Source organism: Hordeum vulgare, chromosome 7H, assembly GCF_904849725.1.
Source record: "Hordeum vulgare subsp. vulgare chromosome 7H, MorexV3_pseudomolecules_assembly, whole genome shotgun sequence".
In the NCBI taxonomy this organism is placed as follows: domain Eukaryota; kingdom Viridiplantae; phylum Streptophyta; class Magnoliopsida; order Poales; family Poaceae; genus Hordeum; species Hordeum vulgare.
The window spans coordinates 73,355,227-73,367,487 of NC_058524.1; positions in this window are offsets into that span (position 1 = coordinate 73,355,227).

Here is a 12,261-nt window from a genome sequence, read left to right on the forward strand (position 1 = left end):
ACAGGGAAGTAGATGAGTTCTCCGGCAGCGTGATGGCGCACCGGTGGTGGTGGTGATCTATTCCTGCAGGGCTTCGCCTAAGCACCGCAGAAATCTGATCCAGAGGAAGAACTACGAACTAGAGGATAGGGTTTCTCAGCCAAAGCTAGGGAGGAGGAGTCCTCCTCCAATCCTACTTGGAGTAGGACTCCTCCCCAAGTTGTCAACCTCTTTTGGTTTTTTCCACTTTTACCTCATGGGCTTTCTTTGATTGACTTAGACAGTCCACTAACAGCTATTGCGCCACCATCAAGTCCAAGTGGCCCTCTTGGAGAGTGGTGGGCCCACCTGGTGGGCCCCCGGTACCCATTCGTCACTCCGGGTACAGTGCCCGCAATGCCCGAAATTCTTCTAGAATCCAAATACCAACTTGCTATATATTAATCTTCGTTTCCGGACCATTCCGGAAGCCCTCGTGACGTCTGGGATCTCATCCGGGATTCCGAACAAAACGTCGGTCACCAACACCTATAACTCAACTATACTGAAACGTCACCGAACCTTAAGTGTGCAGACCCTACGGGTTTGAGAACTATGCAGACATGACCTGAGACACTCCCCGGTCAATATCCAATAGCGGGACCTGGATGTCCATATTGGATCCTACATATTCTACGAAGATCTTATCGGTTGAACCTCTATGCCAAGGATTCATATAATCCCGTATATCATTCTCTTTGTCCTTCGGTATGTTACTTGCCCGAGATTTGATCGTCGGTATCTCTATACCTATTTCATTCTTGTTACCGGCAAGTCTTTTTACTCGTTCCGTAATAAAAGATCCCATGATTAACTCTTTAGTCACATTGCTTGCAAGGCTTATATATGATGTTTTATTACCGAGTGGGCCCCGACATACCTCCCCATCACACGGAGTGACAAATCCCAGTCTTGATCCATGCTAACTCAAAGGACACCTTCGGAGATGCTAGTAGAGTACCTTTATAGTCACCCAGTAACGTTGCGACGTTTGATACACACAAGGCAATCCTCCGGTGTCAGTGAGTTACATGATCTCATGATCATAGGAATGAATACTTGACATGCAGAAAACAATAGCAACAAAATGACACGATCATATGCTACGTTCATAGTTTGGTCTTGTCCATCACATCATTCTCCTAATGATGTGATCCCGTCATCAAGTAACAACACTTGTCTATGGCTAAGAAACCTTAACCATCCTTGATCAACAGGCTAGTCAACTAGAGACTCGCTAGGGACACAGTTTTGTCTATAATCCACACATGCATTTATGTTTCCATTCGATAGAGTTATAGCATTGATAAGAAACGATTATCTTGAAACAGGGAATATAATAATAACTATTTTATTATTGCATTTAGGGCATATTTCCAACAATAACTACCTATCTTACTATCTTAGTGCGCCACGGGTTATCGACTTATCGTGACAACTTAAGGGACACAACGTGATCCATGGCAGGTGGTGACCGAGAAAACTATAGGCATGCCTCTCTCTCAACACTTTGTGTTCGTCATCTCGGAACCCGCCTGGCTCACATATACGTCTATCGGCGGCGGACGAGAGTCGAGTGAAGTCCAGCGATGGTGTCGTCCACAGCGCACAGTTCCCTGCCTCAAAACTCGTAGGCTCCTTTGAGAAACTAGATGATGCCCCGTTGCTGCGAAAAATGATAAATAGATATATAAATAGGTATTGATAAACAAAAACTATTTGCTGACAAAATATTAGTGTTGCTCTCCTTTTATATTTTAAGAATAATAACTCATATGAAGCATTTGACAAAAGATGCATAAAAAGTTGTACCATGATTTATATATATTTGCTCTAAAGTATATACCGCCTATGCTTCAAACAAAAATTAGTGAAATAATGTATAGATCAGTGCACATTATAACTTATGACCACATGCATGACTTGATGATGTGGCATGATTACATAAGAAAAAAAAGTATTTATGATTAAATACATAACTTGATGATGTGGCATGGTTGTATGAAAAGGAAAAATAGGTAGTGGGTTACAACTATTTAAGAATAGAAGATGTCCGAGTGTGTAGATTCAAAGGAGAACTTTGGTCATTGTACAATAGGAGTATCTTAGATTATTATTCGGTTGTCTTTGTTGGAGAACATGGAAGCGAAGGAGCACTTTATAAAGCCAATCGGCGACCGATCCATCCATCCCCAGCTTCATGCAAAGCGGCTCCATGGTGCTATTATCACACGAGCCCGTAGGCCGCATATAGGCTGCCTCCTTTCTTTCCGTCTCCTCCCTCACAACGTGCATGCTTGTCATTCATCCGCTTTAATTTAGCACCCTTCACAATACGGCCGCACTTGCAAAGCCACTCACGATTAAAGCGCATGATGCACCTAGCTTGCTTCCATCGCACTCACAATTAATGTGCAGTGCGATGGAAGCAAGCTAGGTGCAGCTCTTGGAAATGCTCAAGCAGCTGGGATCAGGTTAATCCCGAGTAGTGCAAATTATATGTTGAAACGAAATAGCATACTAAGAGCATCTACAGTCAGGATCTACAAATCCAAACCCTCAAACGTCCGCACACGCGTCCGCGGACTGTGACAGTACACTCCTCAAATCCCGTCGTTTACATCCGTGTATCTCATATTCGATCCCTCATATTCATACTAACATGCAACATAGATTAAAAAACGACAGAGGAATGCACATTTCGATCATCAAAAGATCACCGCCGGATGTCCAAAAGATCACCACAGCTCACATAATTCATATAAACGACGGACAAATTTAAAGTAGATTACTAAAAACTTGAAATTGAAGACGGAGACGGCTGAGATTCACCACTTCCTCGCGTGCCATTTGCCCTTTCGGTCGCATGTGCAACCGTAGGAGTCGGGGGCTGGTGGGAAATCATCCGAGTCGTACGATGAGGAGCCGTGGTTGACATCGTCTTTGTCGGAGAGGATGACGAGCCCTTTTAGCCGGTGGACATCCCTATCCTGCTGCCGCTTGAGCTTGGCGAGGTGAGCCGCCTCCGTCGCCTCGCGCTCGGATTGCTCAATGCTAATCCGGAGCTCCTTCACATTCATCCAGCGGTAGACCCATTCGAGGAACCGCACGTCCTCTTCGGGCTCCGCGTCCATCCCGTGGCGACGACGCACGGACTGCTCCGCCTCTCACTTCTTGCTTTGCCGTTGCAGTTCGCGATGGGCGGCGCGCGCCTCTATTTCCGGTGTGCGCGTCCGGGCCGACGGGGCGGGCACAAGCACCCAGCGTTGTCCACATGGGGGAGCAGCAGCCGGCGGGTGCAACGGACGGCGGGAAGGTGCAGATTGTGTAGGCCGCCTATCGGAGTTGCGCATAGACCGGGAGGGGCCAGTGCCGGTGTCCAAGTTGCACCCGCGGGGAAGCGGCCAAGCTGCAGATCCGGAGCTGCCCTGGGTCTCTACCTTGGACCGCTCCAAGGCGATGCGGAGGGCAAGCTCATAGATCGGATCCAGGTCGTCGTCAGAACGGCTGACGGAGCTCGACATTTCGTCGGATTCGATCAGAATCGATGCGAGGAGAGAAAATAACAGAGTGAAAGAGGAAAGTTAGTGAGGTAGTGTTTCAGAGCGATGAGCCGGATGGGTGTTTTGTAGGAGAGCCGTGGGGTCAGTGGTGGGTTGGGCTTGTTAGCCAGACGCGCTCGGGAATGGCCCCCTCATACCCGCCCCATATTTGGATTGGATATGAGGGGTGTTGGTCAGTCCGGACTTTTAAGACCGGTTTGAGGGGTCCGGTTGGGTCGAATTTTTGTGACCGGTCAATGATCGAACAACATGTCGAGACACCGAATTTGAGGGTCCAACTGTAGATGCTTTAAGAAAAACTAAATAATTGGCCATCACTATTATAGAGAAAAATAAGTAAGGATGACACGTACCTGGAAGTTAGATCGGAACTTCGTGAAGGAAACCCCACACCGAAACTATTGCCCCGCCACGTACTACTACACATAATTTTCGATGATGTGCATTTAATGAAATGAGACATTCCCGCTCGACGGTGAGGCGTCTCCATTGACTTCGTAAATCTTAATATAATATACCGGTTCAGTTTCTTAGAGATGCTCATAAAAATAGAATATGCGTGTATATATTCATAGAGGTAAGTGTATGCATGCTTGTGTGTACTGTGTTGAAGAAAAGAACAATCTATGTGATACCGATACTAATAGGATGCATGCGTCGTGAGCTTTTGATTATTAGGAGAAGAAGGACGCGACATGCATGGGCCTTCGATGACATCAGGTGGCTCGAGTGTATATTGTGTATTTGGTTCACCTCCTAATTTTGTAAAGTTGAGGTCGTGACCCACCTTATACATCATATATACGTGCGATTGCACCTGATCAATACATCGTGTAATTCGATCAGCATACATGGTATCAGTTTTTGCGTTTCAAAACTAGCTTCCGCTCAGCCGCCACCACCGTCGTACCTCGCCCGATCGCGGCACCGCCGCCACCGCTCAACCCGCCGCCGCCATCGTGCCTCTCTCCCGTCGCACCACCGCCGCTGCATCCCCACTCTCCAGACGCACTGCCCTGCCACATCTTCACCCGCCGCTGTCGTGCTTCCCTAGCGCCGCCACTGCCCCTACCGCCGTGTGTCACTCGTGCCGCTGTTGCCCCTACCTCCGCGCGTCACTTGCGCCGCCGCTGCCGCCCCCTCTTCTGCTGCTGCCATCGCGCCTACCCATACTGCCACCGCCCTCCTCATGTCGTCCACGACCGGTTCCAACCCGTTCGCGGAGGCCAACCCTCTCGACGCCGCCAACATCCGCAACCTCAACATCCACGAGCGGGTTCCCGTCCGTATTGCCCAGACCGACTCCTCCTACTATGCTTGGAAGACCTATTTCTTCCTTGTGTTCCGGGAGTACAACCTCCTCGACCACGTGGATGGCTCCGTCGACTCCAGCCTCGTGTCGGACCATCATTAGTGGCCCGCCGTCGATGCCACGCTCATCCACTCGTTCTTCCTCACCTTATCGCCCGACCTCTTCCATACTGTCATGCACGACGGTGACGATGCATGCGCCGTCTGGACGAAACTGAACGGGCTCTTCACCGACAATTGCCTTCAACGTCGCGTTTTTCTGCAGCAAGAGTTCTTTGGGTGCCACCAGGACAACTCCTCCGTCGACGACTACTGTCTCCAACTCAAGACTCTTGTGGACGAGCTCCGCGACATTGGTGTGAAGATTGATGACGACGCCCTTCTCAGCACGCCTACTGTCGGCCTCAATGAGGACTTCAACAATGCCGCGGCCAACCTCTCCCTCATCATCGAGTCCTCCTTCACCAAGCTCATGGCCTATCTCCGGCTGGAGGAACGCCGGATGAAGTAGGTCAAGAGTCGGGCCATGTTCGCTCTCGCCACCGGAACCACCCGCGATGGCCCTCCTCCACCGTCGGCTGCTTCCCAACAGCGGCGGGCACCCGCGCCCTCGCCGCAACCTCCGCTACTGCCCCTGCCGCAGGCGGCCTATGGTGTGCCTCTGCCACCTCCCGCGCCCACCAACAGGCACCGCCGCGGCCCCGACGCCATCGTTCCCCATGTCAGGACCCCTACACATCAGACATACTTTGCCACATCGCAGCCATACGGCGGGTATGCTCCTGCACCACCGCAGCTCACCAGCGCTTACAAGTTTCCCATGGAGACTCCTCCACCGCTGCTCGCGCTACCTCTAGCACCATGGGACCCGTCGCTTCTCGCCACGCTACACAATACACCTTCGCCCAACACTTATACTGGTGGCGGTGATTGGTACATGGACACTCGGGCTACAGTTCACATGTTTGCAGATACTGGTAATCTTACCTCTTTCTCTCCCATTTTGCATCATGTTTTCCTACTGTTATTCATAATGTTTTATGCATAGTAATGCTTTTGGGAGTAGTTCTAATGCATTTTCTATCATAATATGCAAGGTTTGCACAAAGGGGGAGAATACCGGCAGCTGGAATTCTGGACCTGAAAAAGCTACATCAAGTCACCTATTCTGAACAACTCCAAATGAGCTGGAACTTCACAAAGAATTTTTATGGAATATATGAAAAATACAGGAGCAAATAACTGCCAGAGGGGGCCACCTGGTGAGCATAATACACCAGGGCATGCCAGGGCCCCCAAGCGCGCCTTGGTGGATTATGCTCAGCCCAGCCCACCTTTGGTGCCCCTCTTCTAGTATATAAGTCATTTTACCCTAAAAAGAGGGAGAGGACTTTCGGGACTAAGCGCCACCATCTCGAGGCGAAACTTGGGCACAAGCAATTTTGCCCTCCGGCGCAGCGATTTCGCCAGGGGAACTTCCCTCTCGGAGGGGGAAATCATCATCATCATCATCACCAACAACCCTCTCTTCTTGGGGAGGCCAATCTTTATCAACGTCTTCAACAACACCATCTCCTATGAAGCCGTAGTTCATCTCTTGTGTTCACTCTTGCACCGGAACCTTAGATTGGTACTTGTGAAGGGCTAATATTGTTGATTACATCTTATAGTTGACTACTATATGGTTTATTTGCAGGAAGAAAAAATGTTCAGATCCATTATTCCATTTAATACCCCTCTGATCTTGAGCATGTTCACCATTTCTGAGTAGTTACTTTTGTTCTTCAGGCTACGGGAGAAATCATGTTGCAAGTAATCATGTGAACTAGACATGTGTTTGGTATTTTGATGATATGTATGTTGTGATTCCCTTAGTGGTGTCATGTGAACATCGACTACATGACACTTCACCATATTTGGGCCTAAGGGAATGAATTATGAAGTAGTTGTTAGATGATGAGTTACTAGAGTGACAGAGGCTTAAACCCTAGTTTATGCGCTACTTCGTAAGGGACCGATTTGGATCCAAAAGTTTAATGCTATGGTTAGATTTTATCTTAATACTTTTCGCATAGTTGCGGATGCTTGCGAGGGGGTTAATCATAAGTAGGAGGTTTGTTCAAGTAATAACAGAACCTAAGCATCGGTCCACCCACATATCAAATTATCAAAGTATCGAACACGAATCAAACAAACATGGTGAAAGTGACTAGATGAAATTCCCATGTGCCCTGAACAACGGTTTGCCTATTATAAGAAACCACTTTGGCATGTCCTTTGCCACAAAAGGTTTGGGCTACCTTGCTGCACTTATTGTTACTCTTGCTACTCGTTACTTGCTACAATTATCTCGCTATCAAACAACTTGTTACCGCTATTTCAATGCTTGCAGAAATTAACTTGGTGAAAAGCACTTGTCATTTCCTTCTACTCCTCGTTGGGTTCCACACTCTTACATATCAAAAGGACTACCATTGATCACCTATACTTGTGGGTCATCAAGACACTTTTCTGACGCCGTTGGCGGGGAGTGAAGTGCTCTTGGTAAGTGAAAATTGGTAAGGAAAGTTTATTGCTACGTGCTGAAATCTATTGTCACTTGCTACTATGGAAAACAATTCTTTGAGGGGTTTGTTCGAGGTATCTTCACCTCGATCGAAACCACAATTAATTACCCCTGACCTACTCCACCTACTAAAAATATTGGCTATGAAGTTCCTTCGGGTATGATAGAACAACTGCTAGCTAACCCTTATGCAGGAGATGTAACTGCACATCCGGAGATGCACTTGATATATGTCGATGAAGTTTGTGGGTTATTTAAGCTTGCAGGTTTACCAGGAGATGAAGTTAAAAAGAAGGTCTTCCCTTTATCTTTGGAGGCAAAGGCATTGGCATGGTATAGGCTATGCAATGATATTGGATCTTGGAACTGGAATCGATTGAAATTGGAATTTCACCAAAAAAATTATCCTATGCATCTAGTTCATCGTGATCAGAATTATATATATAATTTTTGGCCTCGTCAAGGATAAAGTATCGCTCTAGCTTGGGGGAGGCTTAAGTCAATGTTATATTCATGCCCCAATCATGAGCTCTGGAGAGAAATTATTATTCAGAACTTTTATGCTCGGCTTTCTCGTAATGATCAAACCATGCTCGATACTTCTTGTACTAGATATTTTATGAAGAAGACTATTGAATTCAGGTGGGATCTCTTAGAAATAATTAAATTCATCTCTTAAGATTGGGAACTCGACGAAGGTAAAGAGTCAGGTACTAAGCTTAAGTATGATTGTGTTAAATCTTTTATGAATATCAATGATTTTCAAATGTTTAGCACTAAATATGGACTTAACTCTCACATAGTAGCCTCTTTTTGCGAATCATTTGCTACTCATGTTGATCTTCCTAAGGAGAAGTGGTTTAAATATCATCACCCCCCTATTAAAGAAGAAATTAAAGAACCAACAATAGCCAAGGGAGAGACTATCATTTCCAATGTTGACCCAGTTGTTCCTACCACTTATATTTAAAAACCTCTTTTCCCTGTTAGGATAAAGGAACATGCTAAGGTTTCAACTATGGTTCGCAAAAGTAATATTAAAGCACCTAAACCATCTGAACAATGTAAAGTAGAACCTAGTGTTGCTATGGTTAAAGATCTCTTGGAAGAAAATATTGATGTGCATGTTATTTACTTCTGTGATAAAGATGCTAGAATTGCTAAACCTGGTGGAAAAGATAAACATTGACCAGCTATTGGCACGCGTGTTGTCTCAGTTAAAATAGGATGTCATTGTTATCATGGTTTATGTGATATAGGTGCTAGAGTAAGTGTTATTCCTTTTACTTTATATCAAGAAATTATGGATGAAATAGCACCCGCTGAAATAGAAGACATAGATGTTATTATTAAACTTGCTAATAGAGACACCATCACACGACTTGGGATTGTTAGATATGTTGAAGTCTTGTGTGGGAAAACAAAATATCCTACTGATTTTCTTGTTCTTGGTTCCCCACAAGATGACTTTTGTCCCATTATCTTTGGTAGATCTTTCTTAAACATCATTAATGCCACTATAGATTGTCAAAAATAAACTATCGGTGTTAGTTTTGGTGGTGAGTCTCATGAGTTTAACTTTTCCAAGTTAAATAGAAAACATCATAAGAAATAATTACCTAATAAAGATGAAATAATTGGTCTTGCTTCTATTGTCGTGCCTCATACTGATCCTTTAGAACAATATTTGCTAGATCATGAAAATGATATGCATAAGCATGAAAGAAATGAAATAGATAACATCTTCTTCGAATAACAACCTCTGCTTAAGCACAATTTTCCTATTGAAATTCTAGGAGGTCCTCCTCCACCTAAATGCGATCCTGTGTTTGAACTAAAACAATTGGTTGATACTTTGAAATATGCTTATCTTGATGAAAAGAAGATATATCATGTTATTATTAGTGCTAACCTTTCAGAACATGAAGAAGAAAGATTATTGAAAATTCTGAAGAAACACCGAGCTGCTATTGGATATACTCTTGATGATCTTAAGGGCATTAGTCCCACTCTATGTTAGCACAAGAGTAATATGGAACCTGATGCTAAACCCGTTGTTGATCACCAACATTGGTTGAATCCCAAAATGAAAGAAGTGGTAAAAACTAAAATATTGAAGCTTTTGGAAGTAGGTATAATCTATCCCATAGCTGATAGTAGATGGGTAAGCCCCATTCATTGTGTCCCTAAGAAGCCAGGTATTACTATTGTTACTAATGATAAGAATGAACTTATCCCACAAAGAATTGTCACTGGCTATAGAATGGTAATTGATTTCAAAAAATTAAACAAATCAACTACAAAAGATCATTACCCTCTACCTTTTATTTATCAAATGCTAGAAAGGCTCTCTAAGCACACACACACTTTTGATTTCTAGATGGATATTCTGGTTTCGCTCAAATACACATTTCACAATTTGATCAAGATAAAACCACTTTTACTTGTCCTTTTGGAACTTATGCTTATAGACATATGCATTTTGGTTTATGCAATGCGCCTGCTACCTTTCAAAGATGTATGACTGTTTTATTCTCTGATTTTTTTGAAAAGATTGTCGAAGTTTTCGTGGATGATTTTCCTATTTATGGAACTTCTTTTTATGATTGCTTGAGCAACCTTGATCAAGTTTTGCAGAGATGTGAGCAGACTAATCTTGTCTTGAATTGGAAGAAGTGTCACTTTATGGTTAATGAAGGTATTGTCTTGGGTCATAAAATTTCTGAACGAGGCATTGAGGTGGATAAAGCTTAAGTTGATGCAATTGAGAAAATACCATGTCCTAAAGATAATAAAGGTATCTGTAGTTCCCTTGGGCATGATGGTTTCTATAGGAGGTTTATTAAAGACTTCTCTAAAATTTCTAGACCTCTTACAAATCTTTTACAAAAGGATGTTCCATTTGTTTTTTATGATGATTGTGTGGAAGCCTTTGAAACACTTAAGAAAGCCTTAACTACTCCACCTATTGTTCAACCACCTGATTGGAACTTGCCTTTTGAAATTATGTGTGATGCCAGTGATTATATTGTTGGTGTTGTTCTAGGACAAAGAGTTCATAAAAACTTAAATGTTCACTGATAGGAAAACTCTAGACAGTGCTCAAAGAAATTATGCTAGTAGTGAAAAGGGATTTTTAGCAGTTGTGTTTGCTTGTGATAAATTCAGATCTTACATTGTTGATTCACAAGTAACTGTTCACACTGATCATGATGCTGTAAAATATCTTAAGGAAAAGAAAGATGCTAGACCTAGACTCATTAGGTGGGTTCTCTTGCTACAAGAATTTGATTTACATGTCACTGATAGGAAAGGAGTTGAGAACCCCGTTGCTGATAACTTGTCTAGGTTAGAAAATTTTCTTGATGACCTACTACTTATTGATGATAGTTTTCCTGATGAAAAATTAGCTGCAAGAAATGTTTCTCATAACACACCTTGGTATACTGACTATGCTAATTTTACTGTTGCCAAATACATACCACCTAGTTTCACATACCAACAAAAGAAAAAAAATTCTTCTATGATTTAAGACATTACTTTTTGGGATGACCCACATCTTTATAAAGAAGGAGTAGATATTATTATTAGACGTTGTGTACTTGAGGATGCACCGGAAGAAATCCTACGAAAATGTCCTTCCGAAGCTTATGGAGGACATCATGCAGGAGATAGAACTTCTCATAAGGTATTACAATCTGGTTTGTATTGGCCTACTCTCTTCAAGGATGCCTATAAGTTTGTTTTATCTTGTGAAGAATGTCAGAGAATTGGTAATATCACTAAGCGTTAAGAAATGCCTATGAATTATTCACTTTCTGTTGAAACATTTGATGTTTGTGGTTTTGATTATATGGGATCGTTTCCTTCCTCTAATGGGTATACTCATATTTTGATTGATGTTGATTATGTTACTAAGTGGGTAGAGGCTATTCCAACTAGTAGTTCTGATCACAACACTTCCATTAAAATGCTTAAAGAAGTTATTTTCCCTAGGTTTGGAGTCCCTAGATATTTAATGACTGATGGTGGTTCACACTTTATTCAAGGTGTCTTCCGTAAAATGCTTGCTAAGTATGATGTTAATCATAGAATTGCATCACCCTATCATCCTGAATCTAGTGGTCAAGTTGAACTTGGCAATAGAGAAATAAAATTCATATTACAAAAAACTTTCAATAGGTCTCGAAAGAACTGGTCTAAGAAATTAGATGATGCAGTTTGGGCCTATAGAACAGCTTATAAAAATCCTATGGGTATGTCTCCCTATAAAATGGTCTATGGGAAAGCTTGTCATTTGCCTCTTGAGTTAGAACACAAAGCATATTGGGCAATAAAAGAACTCAACTATGATTTCCAACTTGTCGGTGAAAAGGGGTTATTTGATATTAGCTCACTAGATGAATGGAGAACCCAAGCTTATGAAAATGCCAAACTTTTTAAAGAAAAAGTTAAAAGATGCCATGATAAAAGAATTCAAAACCGAGAATTTAAAGTGGGACAATATGTTCTTTTATACAACTCTCGTTTGAGATTCTTTGCTGGAAAACATCTCTCCAATTGGGAAGGACCTTATATCATCGAGGAGGTTTATCGTTCTGGAGCTCTTAAAATAAATAACGCCGAAGGTACTAACCCGAAGGTGGTCAATGGTGAACAAATTAAACATTATATCTCACGTACGCCCATTATTGTTAAAAGCAATATTATTAAAACCATGACACTAGAGGAACATATAAGCGAAACCTTCGGGAACGCTCCAGAATCGTGAAAAAGAGGAGGAACGTGATACGGTAAAACGGA